At 34.4% G+C, this 19751-nt stretch overlaps 1 pseudogene; it reads left to right on the forward strand.

Moving 5' to 3' along the window:
• Positions 1-14551: 14551 nt before the first annotated feature.
• LOC120146248 lies at positions 14552-17606 on the forward strand (annotated as a pseudogene).
• The last annotated feature ends 2145 nt before the right edge of the window (positions 17607-19751 follow it).

The following is a 19751-nucleotide window of genomic DNA, read 5'->3' on the forward strand; positions in this document are numbered from 1 at the left end:
GGACTACATTATTTATTAGTGAGCGTCAAGGTTACCTCGCAGATATAGTTTAGGCTTTAACTGTTGACCAGGTGATTCGCAAGGGATATGGGACCTTCATTGCTTGCATCCTGAATACTAGAGGCTCTTTATCCAAGATTAAGGAAATTTGTATAGTGAACGAGTTTCTTGAGGTATTTCTTGAAGAGTTGCTAGGGTTATCTTCGGATAGGGATGTAGAGTTTGAGATTGAGACTTATCCGATTTCTGCCCCTATTTGAATGGAAATGTATTATATGGCTCTGAAAGAGCTTAAGGAGTTGAAAGTTCAACTACAAGAATTGCTTAATCAATGTTTTATTAGACACAGTACTTAACTGTAGGGAGCTCTAATTTTATTTGTAAAAAACAATGATGGATCGCTCAGATTGTGTATTGACTTTCAAAAGTTTAACAAGATGGCAGTTAAGAACAAAAACCCACTACCCATGATCGATGACCTATTTGATCAGCTTTGAGGAGCCATTGTATTCTCAAAGATTGATATATGATATGGGTATTATCCATTGAGGGTGAAGGATATTGATATTGAGAAGATTAATATCCATACCCAATATGGGCAATATGAGATTCTAGTGATGCCATTTGAGTTGACCAATGCTCCAGCGGCTTTCATGGATCTAATGAACCGTGTGTTTCGATTATTTTTGGACTAGCTTGTGGTGGTATTCATTGATAATATTATGGTTTATTCCCGGACTGGGGCAGAACATGACGAGCACCTAAGGATTGTTCTGCAACTCTATAGGAGCATCGTTTGTATGCAAAGTTGAGAAAATGTGAATTCTAGCTTCATGAGGTGACTTTTCTTGGGTCTATTGTGTTTGTTAGTGGTATCCAGGTTGATCGGAGTAGGATTGAGACCATCGTGAGTTGGAAGCAACCCCGGAATGTCTTTCAGATCTGTAGTTTCTTGGGTTTAGTTGAATACTATAGTCGCTTTGTCGTGGGCTTCTCCATCATTATTGCCCCTTTAATGAAGTTGTTGAGAAAAAAGTTCCTTTTGTTTGGGATTATGCTCAGTAGGAGAACTTTGAGAAATTGAAGACAGCATCGAGTCAGGCTTTAGTTTTAATTCAGTCTGAGCCTGATAAGGGCTTTACAGTTTACAATGATGATTCGCACTCTAGGCTTGGCTGTGTACTGATGCAAGAGGGGTAAGTAGCCATTTATGTGTCCCGTCAACTGAGGTTGCATCATAGTAATTACACAACCTATGATCTGGAGTTGGCAACTGTGGTTTTTGGCATGAAGATCTACAGACAATATCTCTATAGAGAGAAGTGTTATATATTTATTGATCACAAGATCCGCCTGAAGGGGTTGGCGTTGCTACAGCCGATCCTACTGACCACGTCGCCTGCTTTGCAGATCATGTCTATATTTGGGTGTCTGCAGTGGGATTATGTCGGGTACTCAGTCGGCAACCCAGATTGGATCACTGCTATGCTCTACCCGATACACACGTGATTTAAGTATGGTTTGGGGTTTCCTAGGAATTTTAACACCAAGTCCTAGGGTTAATTTTCCCCTATAAATAGAGGATGATGCCACAATGAAGAGGACTTTGGTTCTACCCGGTTTAGAGCTTAAAAAGTTAGAGAGAGAATGTCTCATCTTTCTCCGTTAATCATACTTGCCGTGGTATTTCTCTGTGACAAGCCTGCGGGAGTGGCGTTCTAGGCATCCGAGAGGAGCTAGTTCACTGGGGGCAGTTTGTGGTGGCCGAGGGAAGCTCCGGCAGTGCACGTCGAAGACTTTTTCTCCTTCCCTTAGTTTTTTGCTTTCATATTTTGTTATTTGGGTCATAAGGAACGAATAATCTTGCTTTGTGCTTACTTATTTTGAACCCCACCATGAACTAATCCTATTTGGTGGGAGTTCATTTTGGATGTTTAAGTTTTTTTCAATGAATGGTTGATTTTTTCTATGCTATAATCTGTTTTGTTTATGGAGTTTAATGCCTTAAGGTTGTAGGAGCTACGAGAGTAGCCATTCTTTAGGAGATTCTTAAGGTTTGAGAGAATCCTACGTAACATATCCTTAGTGTTCGAGAGAAACTAGGGATGAAATACATAAACAAGGGGTTCTAGGTAGTAACTAGGCCTAATCCACCTTAGAGATAAGGCTAGAATTTCATTCGACTAAAAAGAGTTGTGCATGAACGATAGGTTAGATGTTAATGCTACCACAAAAAGGTATTGCCGAGACATATCTTGTTATCTAGACCAATAGGATCACTGCAAGGGTTTACGCCAATCGGTTTTGCCAGGGTATCTTTAATCTATCGAGTCTCTTACTAGAGATAGCATAGGGCACCTTAGTAGACTCTGTCAGGCAGACTAGGTATAGAAGAAAGTCTATTCGGAGAAGTAGACTTAGATTTTCCTTAGTGACTCCTATCACTCACTTCCATAGTTGCTTGTCGTGTGAGAAAGCCAAAGTCCTATTAATCAAATGATATATTACATTTTTTTCCTTGACATTTTCATTTGTTTACATTAAATACAATCTATTTTGCCACGACATATCCATTTGCTACCACCATACCACCATTCCATTTCCACAACATCTATCTCATTTTGCCACAGTATTATCATTTGTACATACCATCACTAACTTTACTTGGGTGACAAAGTAAAGTGCCTTGACAAACCTATTTGACTTCTCCAATTCCTTGTGGAGACAATACTCTACTTATCACTTTATTACTTGTTTGATTGTGTATACTTGCACATATCCGCACTTATTTATAGTACTCACGAAAAGAGGACAAGTTTTTGGCGCCGTTGCCGGATTGGCAACTGGAAGTTAATTAGTTTTGTCATAGCATTTTATTTTACTTGTTCAATTTTTTTTTGTATAGTTTTACTTGTTATTTTCCTTGTCTTTTTTAGGCTTTTATTACATACTCAACGTGCTCAAGCAAAGATGTACCAAATTGGAAATCAGGAAATGGGTCAAGTGGAAGATCAGAATACCGAGGAAATTCCAAATATTGGGAATGCATCTAGGCCTCGTACTATTCGAGATCATTTAAACCCTATCATAGACGACCTACATCCTGGAATTGTGGCACCCAAGATTCAGGCAGCCCACGTCGAGCTCAAACCAGTATATTCGACATGGACTTTATTGGACAGTTTGGTGGTGTTCCTGATGAGGATGCAAGGCAATATTTCGGGTATTTTTGGAGGGTTGTGATTGCTTTCGACAACAAGGTGTGCATGAAGATGTGCTGAAATTGAAGTTATTTTCATATTCTTTGAAAGATCACGCCAGGGCATGGCTCAATAGATTACCTTCCAGCTCGATAAAGTCTTGGGCTGACTTGTGCAAAAAAAATTTTTACGGCATTAACCCAATATGAACACCATCTTAGAAATGCCATAGCATCTTTTCACCAAGGCGATGAAGAGTCTATGTTGAGTGCTGGGATCGATACAAAAGTTTGCTTTGCAAGTGCCCCAATCATGGATTCCACGACTGGACTCAAGTTGTGATGTTCTACAATGGAGTCAATGCACCCACGAGGATGATGCTAGATGCCTTGACAAATGGGACATTACTTGACAAACCACCAACAGAGGCATTTGACATTCTGGATAGGATTGCCACCAACGATTACCAATTTTCATCTATAAGGCTTGGCCTTGGGTGAAAATCACATGGAGCTTTCGAGCTAGATTCTAAGGATTCGTTGTCTACCCAACTTGCTGTTATTACCAATATGTTGAAGAATTTGCAAAGGCCAAGTGAGGTGAGAGAAGTAAAGGCAGCCAATTTAGCATGTTTATTATGCATGGCAATCACAATGAGAGCAAGTGTCCGACCAATTTGGAATCCATCCACTATATAGATAACTACAATCAACGCAACAATAATCCCTATTCTAACAATCTTGGATGTGTCAGCATCCAAACTTCTCTTGGGAAATCAAGGAACCAACAATGCTAGTTAGCCCGCTAGGCAGCAGAACTTCAGCGACTCCCAGGGTTTCCAAACGAATATGCCATGGCATAATTCTAATGAGGGAGTACCATCTTCATCTAACACAAGCTCTTTGGAGGCCACAATGCTAGATTTTATAGCAACCACGAAGACCATGCTGCATGACCATGCGACCTCTAAAAAACCAAGAAGCTTTGCTTCAAAGCCATAACTCATCTTTAAGGGTCTTGGAGGGTCAGGTTAGTCAAATTGCCAAGGCATTACAGTCTCGCCCACATGGAGGTCCTCCTAGTAATACTGAAGTCACTAAGGCTTAAGATAGGGAGCATTGTGGTATATTCACCTCAATGAGTGGCAACAAAATCTACAAAGATGCTAAGTTTGGGGGGAGACTCTCGAAGAGCCTAGTCATAAGATTTTACACAAAGATCTGAAGGTGCATGAAGATTCACAATCGCTGTAAAACAATGATGAGGGTTTGATGAGTGCAGCCAATGAAGACAAAAAAAATTTTGCCACGACAGTTGAAAATCCCCCATCAATAGGACTTGATGACCAAAAGAAAGCTGCAAGATTTTGCCGTACAAATTTTTATGCAGTGATAATCACTTGAAGCTTGATGAAGAAGATAAAGAGGAGCTCGAGGATATTCCAAAGGAGATGAGCCAGACTAGCTTACCCATAGCTAGACCAGGTATGAAATTTGAACCTTTGGATTCTATTGAACTTACTCATCCTAAACCCCAAGTGATTGATCATATGTCTAGGCTAGAAATTATAAAAGAATTAAGGAATGAAATAGAGATTAAGGAAAAATTCCCTAATGAAAAATTATTATTTGTCGCAGCAATTTTGTGGCATACTAGCATTGTCAATTTTCTCGTTAGTGTTTTTTGATTTTACTTCAATAGCCTAGGAAAGAACAAGGTCATACACGATGATGGCTATTTTCATAGGGATGACCCAACCTCTCCAACGAATTTTCTGCCCAAATGATTTCAAGTTACCATAGCAAAGAGGAGCGAAAGAGATCTTATTCCACTACCATTTAGCTTCACGCAGAGAATACTTTGAAGAAGAAAGGACTACTGCAAAGGTCATACAATTCAGATGTGAAATACCCAAAATGCCAGGGTAAAATATTTTGAAGGCAGAATTATTATATGTGGGCATTTTGGTCTACAATGGTGCTCCAATTGAACGAGACAAAAAATCCATAATAATTTGAGATGTTTCAGAAAGTGCAGACTCCCAAACATGTGGACAATGGTAAAGCCCCTACAGAAGTCGCACCCACTTAGAAAGAAGACTCAATTGGTGTTGGCACAAACGATGACATTGCTAATAATGTCCACCCATATGCACAAATGCCACGACAAATTGCAACACTTCTGGCCAAGAAGACCCAAGATCAAGTGACAAATCTGACCAGCAACCCGATGACCTTCTTTGCCTATATCAAGCGACGAGATGAGGATGTGGCAATAGACTTCAGGGAGCTCATTCCGTAGCCCACTTAGTTAACGGATGAGACACAATCTGAGATGCCACGGCAAGCTCCTTTGCGTAGGAGCCAACGCCAGCTGAAGAAGATAACTAAGCGCGAGGAGCCCTAGCTCTTAATCATCTCTAAAGGTCTCAGTACTCCTTCAGTTGCACCCGCTTCTGACTCCGAACACTCCAACCCCACCCAACTGCGTAAGCGCACCCGTGGCACGACCGCCGCACCACCACACGCATGAAGTCAAGGTACCTTGTATTTCATTGCATTCATAGCACGTAGTTTCATTTTCCTTAGTTTTCGTATGTATTGGAGACAATGCTTCTCTCAAGTTTGGGGGGAAGTAGGGTTCTCGCATTTCTCGCATCATTGTATGATAGTAGCAGTAAATTAAAAATGCCATGACTTAGTAATTGCTTAAATAGTTTTCTGGAATTAGTTAAGGATGCCCGATGATGGTGAATTTGATGGCTAGGATAGAATGTACATGACTGGTTGAGGATGATAGAACCAACCCTAGGTCTTTCTTCTTTGAAATCCTTGAATACATGATTGTATGATTTACATGCTTGAGAAACATAGAAATTTTTTAGAGAATTCTTAAAATGTCGTGGCATAAAGCTTTGAATGATGAAAATCCCACATAAAGAAAATAGAAAAAAGAAAAAGAAGAATAAGAAGAATAAGAAAAAAGAAGAAAGAAAAAAGAAAGAAATAAAAGTTATAAATAAATGCTTCGGCATATCTGTAGAGGGACACTCCGCTATGCCAGGGCATATGAGTGAATGAAAGTAGTCACTGATGACTCTACCTGACTAGCTTAGGGGTGGAAGGTATGCTCCCTTTCACCTATAGTGTGAGATAGTAGAGTGATAGGCTGACTCCCCTCATAGCAGAATTAAGAAAAGAAAATAAGGTGGGGTAAAAACTTCTAAATGTCATAGCAATTAAGAAGCTTGCTTAGAAAAGTTTTAGGTTTGTTAAGCATGGACTGAATACAAACACACACACCCCACAAAGAATCTTGCTCTAGGGGACAGTACTAGATTTCTCGAACTAGTCTAGCATGGTGAAGCCATATGTGCTGAGGGCTGAAATTTTATCCCCATAAGACTATTATGCTTCTAAACGTGTCATGGTATTTTTGTTTTGCTTATTACTATCCATTGCTTGAGGATAAGATAGCTTAAGTTTGGGGTGTGATAACTCCGTAAAGGCCTTTTAGACCATTGAATGTCTAAAGGCTCATTTAGGACCATGTAGATGCATTTAGAATTTGCATGTGGTGGATTTCGGTTTGCCATGGCATTTTACTTTGCGGTGCTGCTATGGGAAAGGTATTTGTCTGATGATGTGCAGGTATTGAGAGAAAAGAGGAAAGAAAATGTTGTGACATAAAGAGATTGCTGAGCAAAATGAATTTGCCAAGTTCAACTGGCATTTCGAAAGTGCTTACATTGTGAGAAGATATTTTGGAAGCCAGCTGTCCGACTTTCCGAGAGCTCTACCTGAGAAATCTGCCTCGAAGATCCGCCTGGAGGGGTCGACTGCTACAGCTGATCCTACTGACCGCCGCTGCCTGTCTATCCTTATCCTGCAGCGATTATGTCAGGTACTCAGTTGGTAACCCATACTGGATCACTGCTATGCTCTACCCGATACCCACGTGATTTAAGTATGATTTGGAGTTTTCTAGGAATTTCAACACCAGTCCTAGGGTTAATTTTCCCCTATAAATAGAGGATGATGACATAAGAAGAGGACTTTGGTTCCACCAGGTTTAGAGCTTAAAAAGTTAGAGAGAGAATGTCTTATCTTCTCCATCAATCCTACTTGTCGTGGCATTTCTCCGTGACAAGCCTGCAGGAGTGGCGTTCTAGGCATCCGAGAAGAGCTAGTTTGCTAGGGACAGTTTATGGTGGCCAAGGGAAGCTCCGACAGTGCACGTTGAAGGCTTTTTCTCCTTTCCTTAGTTTTTGCTTTCATATTTTGTTATTTGGGTTGTAAGGACGGATAATCTTGCTTTGTGCTTGTTTATTTCGAACCCCACCATGAACTAATCCTATTTGGTGGGAGTTCATTTTGGATGTTTTTATTTTTTGAATGATTGATTTTTCTATGCATAATCTGTTTTGTTTATGGAGTTTAATGCCTTAAGGTTGTAGGAGCTACGAGAGAAGCCATTCCTTAGAATATTCTTAGGGTTCCAGAGAATACCTATGTAACATATCCTTAGTGTTCGAGAGAAACTAGGGAGGAACTACATAAACAAGGGGTTATAGGTAGTAACTAGGCCTAATCCACCTTATAGATAATGCTAGGTTTCATTCGACTAAAAGAGTTGTGCATGAACGATAGGTTAGATGTTAATGTTGCTGCAAAAAAGTATTGCCGAGACATATCTTGTTATCTGGACCAATAGGATCACTGCAGGGGTTTACGCCAATCGATTTTGCCAGGGCATCATTAATCTGTCAAGTCCCTTACTAGAGATAGCATAGGGCACCTTAGTAGACTCTGTCGGGCAGACTAGGTATAGAAGAAAGACCATTCGGAGAAGTAGACTTAGATTTTCCTTAGTGACTCCTATCATTAACTTTCATAGTTACTTGTAGTGTGAGAAAGCCAAAGTCCTATTAATCAAAATTTATTTACATTTTATTTTGCCTTGACATTTTCATTTGTTTGCATTAAACACAATCTATTTGCCACGACATATCCATTTGCTACCACCATACCACCATTCCATTTCCACAACATCCATCTCATTTTGCCACAGCATTATCATTTGTACATACCATCACTAACTTTACTTAGGTGACAAAGTAAAGTGCCTTGACAAACCTATTTGACTTCTCCAATTCCCTATGGGATGATACTCTACTTATCACTTTATTACTTGTTCGATTGTGTATACTGTACAATAACACTCATTTATAGTACTCACAAAAAGCGGACACCGCTCATCAGCTTGACCCAGCTCTTCTTGATCCGTTCGGCCTCGTGAGTCCATGATTACTGGTATAGTTTCATAGACCCTATAAATAGTGAATTTTAAATATTTCCTTAATAGTAACCCGGATTTTATTGTTTAGATTCGAGCACTGTTGTAGAGCGTAACGAGGCCAGTGCTCAATAGACTTTTCGGTCTGATTCTGTTTTACGAGGAGTGTTCCTTGTGTGTTATATGACTCTTTTACATGTTTTAATATAACTGATTTATCTGTTCTGAAATACGATTATTTATCTGATTTATGAATATTTATCTGATCAATATCATGATTCATGATTTACTGATTACAATGTGTTGTATGATACATGTCTCTAATGATATTTTTTACTAAGAAAATTAATTATAAATATTTTTGTGGAGTTATGGAGTTTTTGTATACTTCCTGAACTGTTTATTGGGTACTATCTAGGTAGGTGTATGGAGTTCTAAGGTTTAGCTACCTGGTAATTCATTTTTGTTATGCTATGGGGAACTGCATTTGTTTGTGTGTTCTAAATAAACACACTAATACTTTTATAGTACTTTACTGAACTATTGTTTCAAACTCTTTAGTATGTTTTTATTTTGAACTTATTAACACTGAGCTTCCTAACTCACTCCATTACTTTCCCCTTTTAGATACTTTGCATAGGTATTCTCAGATCTAACTCTTGGAGGATCGATACATTTTGTCTTATATTCTGTTGTAATGTTTCCATCTGAACTACCATTTTTTGGTGACGTGTGCCTATATATTGATATTCTGGTTTTATGGCATCTTATGTTTATTTCTAATGTATAGATTATACGATATTCGATATTTAGTACTCATGAATTTATGTTTTAAATTTATGGAATTGATTTCGATAGTATTATTTTGGATCTATAAATGTTTTAGAAATTTAAGTTATATTTTTAAAATGTTTTAGAAGTTTGTAATGTGATTCGTTAGACCTAGTCGTAACGCATAGGATGGGTCTAGGGGGTTACACTATAAATTGAGTAACCTTTTTCATTTTGGTTTATTTTTGAAAATGTGATGAATTTATCTAAAGCTTCATCCTTAGAACTTAAAAAGAGAACACATGTGTAGAGTAATCACAACATCATATTGTTTTCCTCCAAGCTAGTAGTCCTAATAGACCTAAATAAATATGTGGTAATACTCTACTAGAAGAAAAATCATTAATGGATTTAAAGGAAACTCTTTTATACTTGCCCTTAACACATGCATCACAAATTTTGTCTAAATCAAATTTTAGCTTTGGTAAACCTCTTACTATATCACCTTTAATAAGTTTATCTAACATGCTCATGCTAGCATGTCCAAGTTTTCTATGCCATAACCATGAATTATTTTCATCTTTAGGTACTAGGTATACATTTGATGAACCAATATCATCTAAATGTGCCATAAATGTTTCTTATTCTATACCATCAAGAATAATCATGATGCAATGTCAACTATTTTACAACCATTAAACTAAAAAATGACATTGTATCCTTTATCACACAATTGAATTATACTAAGTATATTATGCTTCAAATCATTGACATAAAACACATTTTCAATTAAAATGGAATAATTGTTACCAATAGAACTGATTCAATCTATATGGCATTTAAAGTTGTTACCAAAAATTACTACTCCTCCACTTTTAGGATTAAGCTTTTTGAAATGGTTCTTGTCATTGGTAATATGTCTTGAGCAGCTACTATCAAGGTATCATGAATTTGCGCTTACGTTTTGGGCCTTGTAGCAATGCTCATCTACCTACAAACATAAATTATTATTTTTTTATTTTTGGTGCTTAAATTCTTTTGGGTCCATATGTATTAGTTATCAATAATATAGTCACCTTAAGTATCCATTTATCTAATATATCCTTGTTCTTAGTAGCAATGAGCCATTTGGGGACCCATATGCTCCTAACAACTTTCCCATTAGAGGTTCTTTTGGGACCTCTATGTTCGTATTGTCTAAAGCTAGTTTTAACATAGTTGGATTTTGAAGTTTGACCTTTTTTAAATTAGTTTGATCCAACTTTGTTAAAAGAAACTTTTAGATCATCATGCTTCTTTTGATGGTCATCATGAACTTTAGAAAGTAAATTATAGAAATCTTGATTTTTAAACTCATCAAGTTTTACTTGCATATCCTTCATCATACTTTCAAGTTCATCATTGGTCTTAAATATAAGAGATCATTTTAATTTTTCATTTTTGAAATATTTATCTTATTCTTTGAAAGCATGATCTCAAATTCTAAGGCCAATTCATCATAGGCCTCTTGTAATTCATCAAAAGAATATTCATTTAAATTTGATGAACTAGAGGTTACCTTCGTTTCTCCCACATTATACATAAGACACAAGTTAACTACTTCTTATTCTTCTTCATCGCTATATGTATTTACATGTTCATTTTGTGTCTTATTGGATGAGCCTTTCTTCTTAAATTTAGGACACTCAAACTTGATATGTCCCAATTTCTTGCACTAATAACAAATGACGAAGCCCTTCTCCTTAGATTCATTCTTTAAGCCCTCCTTTCTTTGAAATCTTCTTCCTTTGTTAGACCTCATGAATCTTCTAAATTTGTTGGTAAATATTTTCATTTATTCATCTTCCTTATCACTAGAATCACTCTCTTCCTTGGTGGACTTGAAAGCAATCCAAATTTTATTCTTTTCCACATTCTTCTCTTCTTGTTCCTTATTCTTTTGAAGTTTCACTTCGTGAGTGAGTAATGATTCGATGAGATCATCAAGGGTGTACAACTACAAATCTTTGACTTCTTCAATAGCGTTATCTTTGTCATCTAAAGATGAAGGAAATGATGCAAGCATCTTTCTTACCACTTCTTCATTGGGATAGACTTCCCAAAGTTCCTTAAATCGTTGATTATGGTGGTAAAACGATCCAACATTGTTTTGATGTCTTCATCAGTTTTCATTTTGAAATTCTCATAATTGAGAGTGAGAATTCTAATCTTCAATTTATTCACTTGAGTTGTACCCTCATGTGTGACTTCAAGCTTTTCCCAAATATCTTTTTCATTTGAGCAAGAGGAGACCTTACTATTTTCATCGGGGCCTAATGCACAAAATATGATATGCATAGCCTTTGCATTGAGTTGGACGAGTTTTCGGTCTTCATCGGTCCATTCTGACTTGACCATCGGTGATGACATCTGAAACTGGAAAATTTGTGGTTTGAATGAATATCATATCTATTCTTCGAATAAGAATAGCCGGAACCATTGAAATACGAAGGCTTCAATATAGATTGAGACTCATCAAAAATGTCGAAAGTAATAAAATGGTCATTATGGTGGAATTGATTGCTTTCTTCCAAGGATCTTCTCAGAGGATGTTAAGCCTTTCAATAAGATTAGTTCCAATACCAATTATTGAGTTAATCAAACAATGAAATAGCCAAGAGGGGGTTAATTGGCAATTAAAAAATGACGAAAGATTTTTGCAAGAAATTTAAAAATTTGACACAAACAAGTTTAGAGTGGTTCAACTTCTTCAATGAAGTCTACATCCACTACCTTAGCTTCCACACAAAGGATTTCAACAAATTCACTGATTTTTTAAAACCGTTTAGGACAAGGTATAACCTTACAACACGCTTAGACTTATACCCCCAAAGTCTTAAGTGTACAACCCTTTCTGAGAAGAAATTACAAATATCAAACTTAGAAAATCTCACTAGGAATGTGTTTGCACAATTCAGAAACAACGAATGATACTTAACAAATAAAACAAATGGGTATAAAAATGTTCTTTAAAAGCAAAAAGAATATTGAAGAATGCTAATATGATTTTGGCTCAATATGATTGTTTTGGCTTTTCTATGCTATTTTGTCTTCACATATGACTTGAAATCTTATTTTTATACTCCTTCATTCAATTCTAGTTGGTTGGGTTGTTGTGGGAGATAATATAGCCGTTAGGATAAAATTTCCCGCTATAAATATGGCCCAAACACATTGAGTACTGGTACTCAGGCTTGGAGTATCGGTACTGCCTACATTAATTACAAAAATCTAGTTGTTGGTGAGAGGGGAGTGTCGATACTCCACTTAGAGTATCGATACCAATATCGATACTTAGAGAGTATCGATACCCTTATCGGTACTGTAGTGTATTTTTAAAGTATCGATACCACATGAACAATATCAATATGTCTTGCAGTATCGGTACTCTAGTGTTAAAAATTGATTTTTGACTCGATTAAGATCCAAAACTCTTTATAAAATGTTTGAAAATTATTTCCAGCATATGACTTGAATTTTTCAAAAGCGTAAGGAGTAAAGATGGAGTTTTTTACTTTAAAAAGAATTTTTATATTCTAATAATTGAATCGAATATAAGCTTGGAAACCGAATTAAAAGTAATCTTAAATTTTTTTAAATTTATTTACTTTTGGTATATCAAAATCTTAAAGCATGGTTCAACAATCTTAACTTATGAAATATATTTTATTTTTCTTTTAAATTAAGATAAATTTTTAAAAGTTAAAATAAGAAAAAGACATTTTTTAGTTAAAATAATATTAAAATATTTTTAAGTTAAAATAAAAAAAAATATTTAATAAGTTAAGATAAAAATATAATATATATTTTTAAAGTTAAGATATGAATTTAATTTAGTAACGTGAATTTAAATTAAAATATATAATTATTAAGAATTTACATAGTGATATAGAATATATACCATATATTGTATACCTTAAAACAACAAAGTCACTTGGCTCAATGGTTGAGCATTCCTATTACCAAGCAAGGTTTCCTGGTTTAAGCATCCTTAGAGTCTTTTGTAGTGTTTAATTTTGTTTTTCACCATAGGGTTGACACATGTCACCCTATGATTGGCAGAAAGTATATTAAATTTAAAATAATTTTAATCCTCTAATTGGATGATGATACATGATTAAATTTGATTCGATGATTAAATTTATTTTAATATATTAAAATTAGGACCAATTTAATAGAATATATAAATAACAGTCACCACATGTGTAATTATACCAAAGTTTTTAACTTTACCCTTTTTATAAAATTAAACTTTTTCAAGCTTACGATGCGAGTGAAAAATTTTAAGTTATAAAATTTTATTAATAATGATTATCGTTGAAGTGATATACAATATATTTAAATCTTATTGAACAAAATTTTAAGTATTAAATTAATTAAGAAAAACCTAACGTCTTCTTTTCTTTTAATTTAATTTGATAGTTTGTGGCATTAAAATGTTAGTCATCGACTATTTGTATCCTTTATTTTATATTTATTTTTTAATTTATATGTATATATATGTTTTTATATTTTTTAGTTTCTAATAATTTCGTTTTTATGACATTTTTTCTGTTTTTATGATATATATTTTCTCCCTACATGATACGTTTTCGATATTGACTATTTTTTTTAAGGTTGAATTTGACGTCGCATCGACTGATAAGATAATGCTTACTTATTATCTTGTTGATCTTCCTTGCTTTGGATTTTGGATTGGATTTGGATATACGATTTATGTTTGTAGATAATTTTTTCACGAAGCTTAATTATGATTTGTGATTGTTTGTCGTCTTTTAGTATATTAATCTCCTGTTGTGGTTCGTTTATAGATACATTTAGATTTATTCGTATCTACCTTTTGTTCGAGTTTCTTGAAAGAGTTTTAACGTTTTCCATGTATAATCCTTAAATGATCTCGAGTGACCAATTTATTGTATTAATGGTTATAAACATATTCTAATTATATACCTAGTTTTCAAACTTAATTATAATTTTGAATATTTAACTTTTTAATAAAATTAGCGGCTCTATATACATAAAAATATTAAATTAATTAAAATTTAAAAATAAAAACAATTTAATAATTTTAAATCAAATTAATGCTCGATCAAAATATAACACTAATCTTATTTTAATTATTAGTCTAGATATTTAAATTTCTAGGTATTAAATAAAAAACAGAGAAAATCTACGACTGGTCAAGACAAAATGGGCAGGGATTTCCTATCCATTGATAAACAATCATCCTTACTTCGGCTTCAGTTTTCTCTTTCTCAAACACCATGGCATCGTGCATGGCTTCTTCTTCTCCTTCATCTTTGCTGCTTCCTCTTGGTAAGGCCCATCTTATCTTTTACTTAAATCTCCCACTGGGTACTATGAATTTAGGGGATGAGATGAATTTTGTGTTTATTTTTCTGGGTTCTCCCCATTTCATTTCATTTCATGAATCACTCTTGTACTTCTTTGGAAAATATTTCAGTCTGTTACATCAATTCCTATGCATTCACTATAAAGAACCAAATTGTTCTGTTAACTTCTTTCTTTTAATCTTTTTTTTTGTTTTGTTGTTGTATCACTAGGATGAGTGTTGGGTATGAGTTTATGTTTCACAGTATTATACATTTTTTTCAAAAAAAAAAAAGTTATACATGTTTATATATTAGTTAGGATTTACTTTCACAATATAATTCTTTTTAGATGGTTTCTTTCTGTGAATATATTCTCATTTTCTACTCTTAGTTTCAGCAATCTGTTTTCATTCCTCCAATAATCTTAAATCATTGTAAAGTTTTTTTAGTTTTACATTGTGTAAATTTTTCCTAACTATATATATATATATATATATATATATATATATATATATGGAGTCTATCTAACGTCTATAAATGATTTGAATATGTATCCATGACTGGCATATAATTTTTTTTAGATTTCTTCGTATATTTAAAAGATAATATCTCATTTTGTCTCTAAAAAAATTAAAAAACCGAGTAATGTAGTTTAAATGAATATCTTGTTATTTGGGTGGTTCAGATGTTTGAATTTTGCATTTGATGCAACTTTATTAGGTTCTGCATCCGGGAAGAATCTGCTTGTCAATAATATGGCCCTCTCAAATATCAGGGCTCAAGGTCTAATTGTTAAGTGCTCAAGTTGTAAAACAAGAAAACAACCAATGGTCTTAATCTAGGTACTCGAATGGATGTGATGGGGTTGCTTCTTGAAGTTCCAAGCATCTTGTTGAACTCACCGAACGCTGATGGTGCTGGATTGCCACCGGAGTAAAAGCCAAAACTATGCGACGATGCCTGCGAAAAAGAGCTTGAAAATGTATGGTGAGATTACTTAGCCCCCTTAGGCTGCTACTTCACTCTTTCGTATCCTGTTGTGGTTGTATAGCTCGCTGTGTCATATAGTTTTTAATTAATTATATGTACTTATTTATAACTTTTGATAGGTTAATTCTAATCGTATAAAATTTGAGACTTTTACGTTTTCGTTTATATGTTTATGTTTCTTCTATTTTCTTTCTTGTCTTGTAATCTTATCATGTCTAATATTACTGAGTAAGCACCACATCTCTAAGGCATAGTTGTTGATGCTTTGGAACTTTGTTTTGGCATGCTTGATCGTTATACATTATATGATTAACTATGTTTCCCGGATTTGATAATTAGTTTTGAATAATGATGTGTGTTTTGCATCATTATGCTCAATTCTTTTAAAGTTTTTCTGGATATTTGGAGGATCATGCTTTCATACTATGTGCTCGAATGTGTGTAATTTAAACTATTCCATGTAGAGATTTTTTAGGGAAGAAACATAGAGATTAATCTACGATTAACAAAGATGAACAATGAATATGTATAAAGAAACAAAACAACTGGTGGTGATGACAAATTGATAATGTAACTTCAATTGTTGTATATAGGCTTAAACTAGCATGTCTTAATTCAAATGATAAGAGTGTTGTGTTGACGGTTGATGAACGGTTCTATGTTGTTTCAATGCTTTATTTTTCTTGAAATACTTGTATCCGACATCCATATCCGATGCTTATCCAGAAACAGTGAACATATCTATGTCCGATACTCACATTTGTGTCCGAGTAAACATAAGATTATCTTCAGTAGCTTTATGACCGGAAGCAAATGTTTAATACTTCGCGTTTGGTGAAGGTACCTATGGTATCTACGGAATCCGGCTTGCAGTACAAGGATATTAAAGTTGGTGAAGGTCCTAGCCCTCCGGTTGGATTTCAGGTATGTCAACTGTTCTTCTCCTGCAAGTTTGCCATTTTTCTCCTGCAACCCGAACAACCCGGAATTGAATTTGTCTCTTGTCTGAACTGACATTGAAGGTTTCTAAGTAACGAATGGTCAAATTTTATGTTCAAACTTTGTATTCCAATTGAGCAATCCATGTGTAAGCCATGCCATGATCTTTTCAATTTGCATTATCTGGTTACTTTCACCAGCATTCTGTATATAGTTCCACATGAACCCTGAGCTATTTCTTGTGATTTTGGCATCGTTGCAGGTGGCTGCTAATTATGTTGCGATGGTTCCGTCTGGACAAATATTTGATAGGTAATCATTTAATTTTGTAAACTCTTGATATTATATTTGAAGCATATGCAAGATGTCTGATATTTGAATCCCCTTCTCCAATGCTCTTGTAGTTCATTGGAGTAAGGTCAGCCCTACATATTTCGAGTCGGCTCTGGTCAGGTAAGCTCATTGAGTAGCATGCGATCGAAATTCTATTCATGCGTGTTCATTCAATCGGAAATGAAAATAAAAAGAATGAGCGAGTTTGGTGAATTTTACTATAAACTAAAGTTCCAGAAATGACGGTGCCGTTACTGATTGTTCATCTAATGAGTAGAACAGGTGATCAAGGGGCTTGATGAAGGCATTCTGATCATGAAAGTAGGAGGGAAGCGCAGACTTTATATTCCGGGACCGGTAAGCTAACCTATATTGCTCTAACTCTTCATTTTTCATAAAGTATCGTGTTCGATAGTTATGTGGAACACATAGATATAGGGACATGACCTTGGAAGATTCGAGTTGAAATTTTTTGTGACTTTATGCAACTTTTACTCCTTTGATGGCGTTTGTGATTTAGTTGGCATTACCGAAGGGTTTAACGTCGGCTCCAGGAAGACCAAGAGTAGCTCCAAGTAGCCCGGTGGTTTTCGATGTGAGTTTGGAATACATACCTGGACTTGAAGATGAAGAACTCTGACTCTTTTCTCCATTCTTTTACTCTATTTCTCCCTATTATTCTTTCTTTCTTTCTTTCTTCAAAAAGAAAAGAAAAACAATCTGCCATTGTTGTAGAAGAAGCATCGTTCTTTTGTTTTTCGTAATGTTCAGCCATAAGAGTTTAAAGTGAGTGGTGAACGAGGTTGAGTAAGAAATGAGAAAATTGTAAATCAATTTGAATCATGGTGTTTAGTTCATTTTATAATTAAATTTGATCGTTTGACTCAATTATTACTTTTGGTTCATAACAAAAAAAAACTGTAATTATATTATTATTCTACTCATATATTTAACGTTCAAAAGAATCTCTATAATTTAAAGAATTATTATTTCTTTAAGTCTCGAGTTATGAACATCATGTATATATGTATATATATATTCAGTATCAAATGATTGAAAGTTTTTCAATAAATATTACTCGTATTCACTTTAGATTAATAAAAAAAACTTGTAAAACGATTAAAACGTTGAGAACATAGAGATTTTGAGATTTCATATTAGACTAAATGTGGGTTCTCAATAAATTCTAATTAAGTTTTATTATTTGTAGTTTATGTTTAAATTTATTTTGGTTTAAGTTAGATTATATTATAATTATCAAGCTTTCTACTTGTTTATTTTAAGGTAAATCTTAAAATACATTATAAATTTCATCCTTTAATTTTATTCTCACTTCAACTTTGGTCACTGATATTTTAAAAATAATTTATTCTTTGACCTTTTTGACTTTTTCTTATTTTGATCACTCGAACGTTAAATAAAAATCATGAAAGAATGACTTGGTAGTCACGTGTGCTAATGTGGACTGATTTTTGTTGATATAACATAAACATCATTTTCCTTTTTGATTTTATCTTCTTCCTCCAAGGTAAAAGTTTTATAGTTTCATCCTTATGATACTAAAATCACTATTTTTCAACATCTTCTTTAACTACTCAAGACACTGAATAACTCATTTCATGTCTCCTATCACTCTATATGTTAAGATCTTTTCAAAATCACTTTAAAACTCACAAAATTCAACTTAAACCCCAAAACTCATGAAATCCTAAACTACTATGATATGCAATATCCACCATTCGGTCAATATGAAACTAAGATATACAGGTTATTTTTTCTCTACTTCTTTGTCATTGAAATTTAAAAGAAATATTTTATCTTCGAGAAATAAAAAAATATAAAACTAGAGTATTTTTCAAAAGGAAGAAGAAGAAGATTAAGAAAGGTTTGGGTATATTTCATGATTTTTTAAAAAATATATCATAAAAAATATGTCATGCAAAGATTAAAAGAGCTAGTTTGATTAATGAACTAATTTTAATGAATGAACTACTTTAATTAGTGAACTATCAATCTTAATAAGACTCATGCAAATTCATGCACAAGTAAAAGATGTTAGTCCTCCCTCAAACTTGGTGTTTTCTTCCTCTCGTCCCAACCTTGACAAAACAAGTTCTCCATGATTGCTTAGAATTTCTTGGCCCTTACACGTGTAATAGGTCCACTAGGAAATTACTATGGGTTGGGCCTTATAGGCTATAACTGGCATGTTTACTGAAGTAAAATCTCTTTTGATGATCAATTGAAGTTGAGGCAAAGTGAAGCTTATGGTTATTTTCATTTATTTGATTTCTTTTTAAAGATTTACGTTGTTTTATTTTTCTTCCGAATCTTGGTTTCTTTTCTTTTAATTTCATAAACCTCTTTTTTAAAACAGGATCAAAACAACTCAACATTGGAAGCTCCTTAGTCCCTGCGGACCGATCGTTCTTCTTTTTACTACATTTTTATTTATTTTATTTGAGAATAAGGAATATTTATTTGACAATTATGATGTTTGTTAGTAATAGTGTTGTTGATTGACTCTATTTCCAACTGGTAATTCTTCCTCACCTTCTAGCAATTGTGGTAAAGCATTATTACCTTCAATATTCATATTTGCTTGATTGTGATTTGCTTCTCTACGAAACGCTGAAATGTCCGTTCAACTTCAAGATCAAAAGGTTCTAAGTCACGATCGTTTTGATGGGTCATACACTAACAAACCAAAATGGAAAAGGGAAGGAAATACCTACAAACTGAAAATAAGAAAACATCTCTAATGCAATACCTTGCTCCCCGACAACGACGCCAAAAACTTGATGATACAATATTAGTACAGTATTCAAGGCAAGTATACATATCGTTTTCA

Source organism: Hibiscus syriacus, unplaced genomic scaffold, assembly GCF_006381635.1.
Source record: "Hibiscus syriacus cultivar Baekdansim isolate YM2019G1 unplaced genomic scaffold, ASM638163v2 tig00002511_pilon, whole genome shotgun sequence".
NCBI classification, from domain to species: domain Eukaryota; kingdom Viridiplantae; phylum Streptophyta; class Magnoliopsida; order Malvales; family Malvaceae; genus Hibiscus; species Hibiscus syriacus.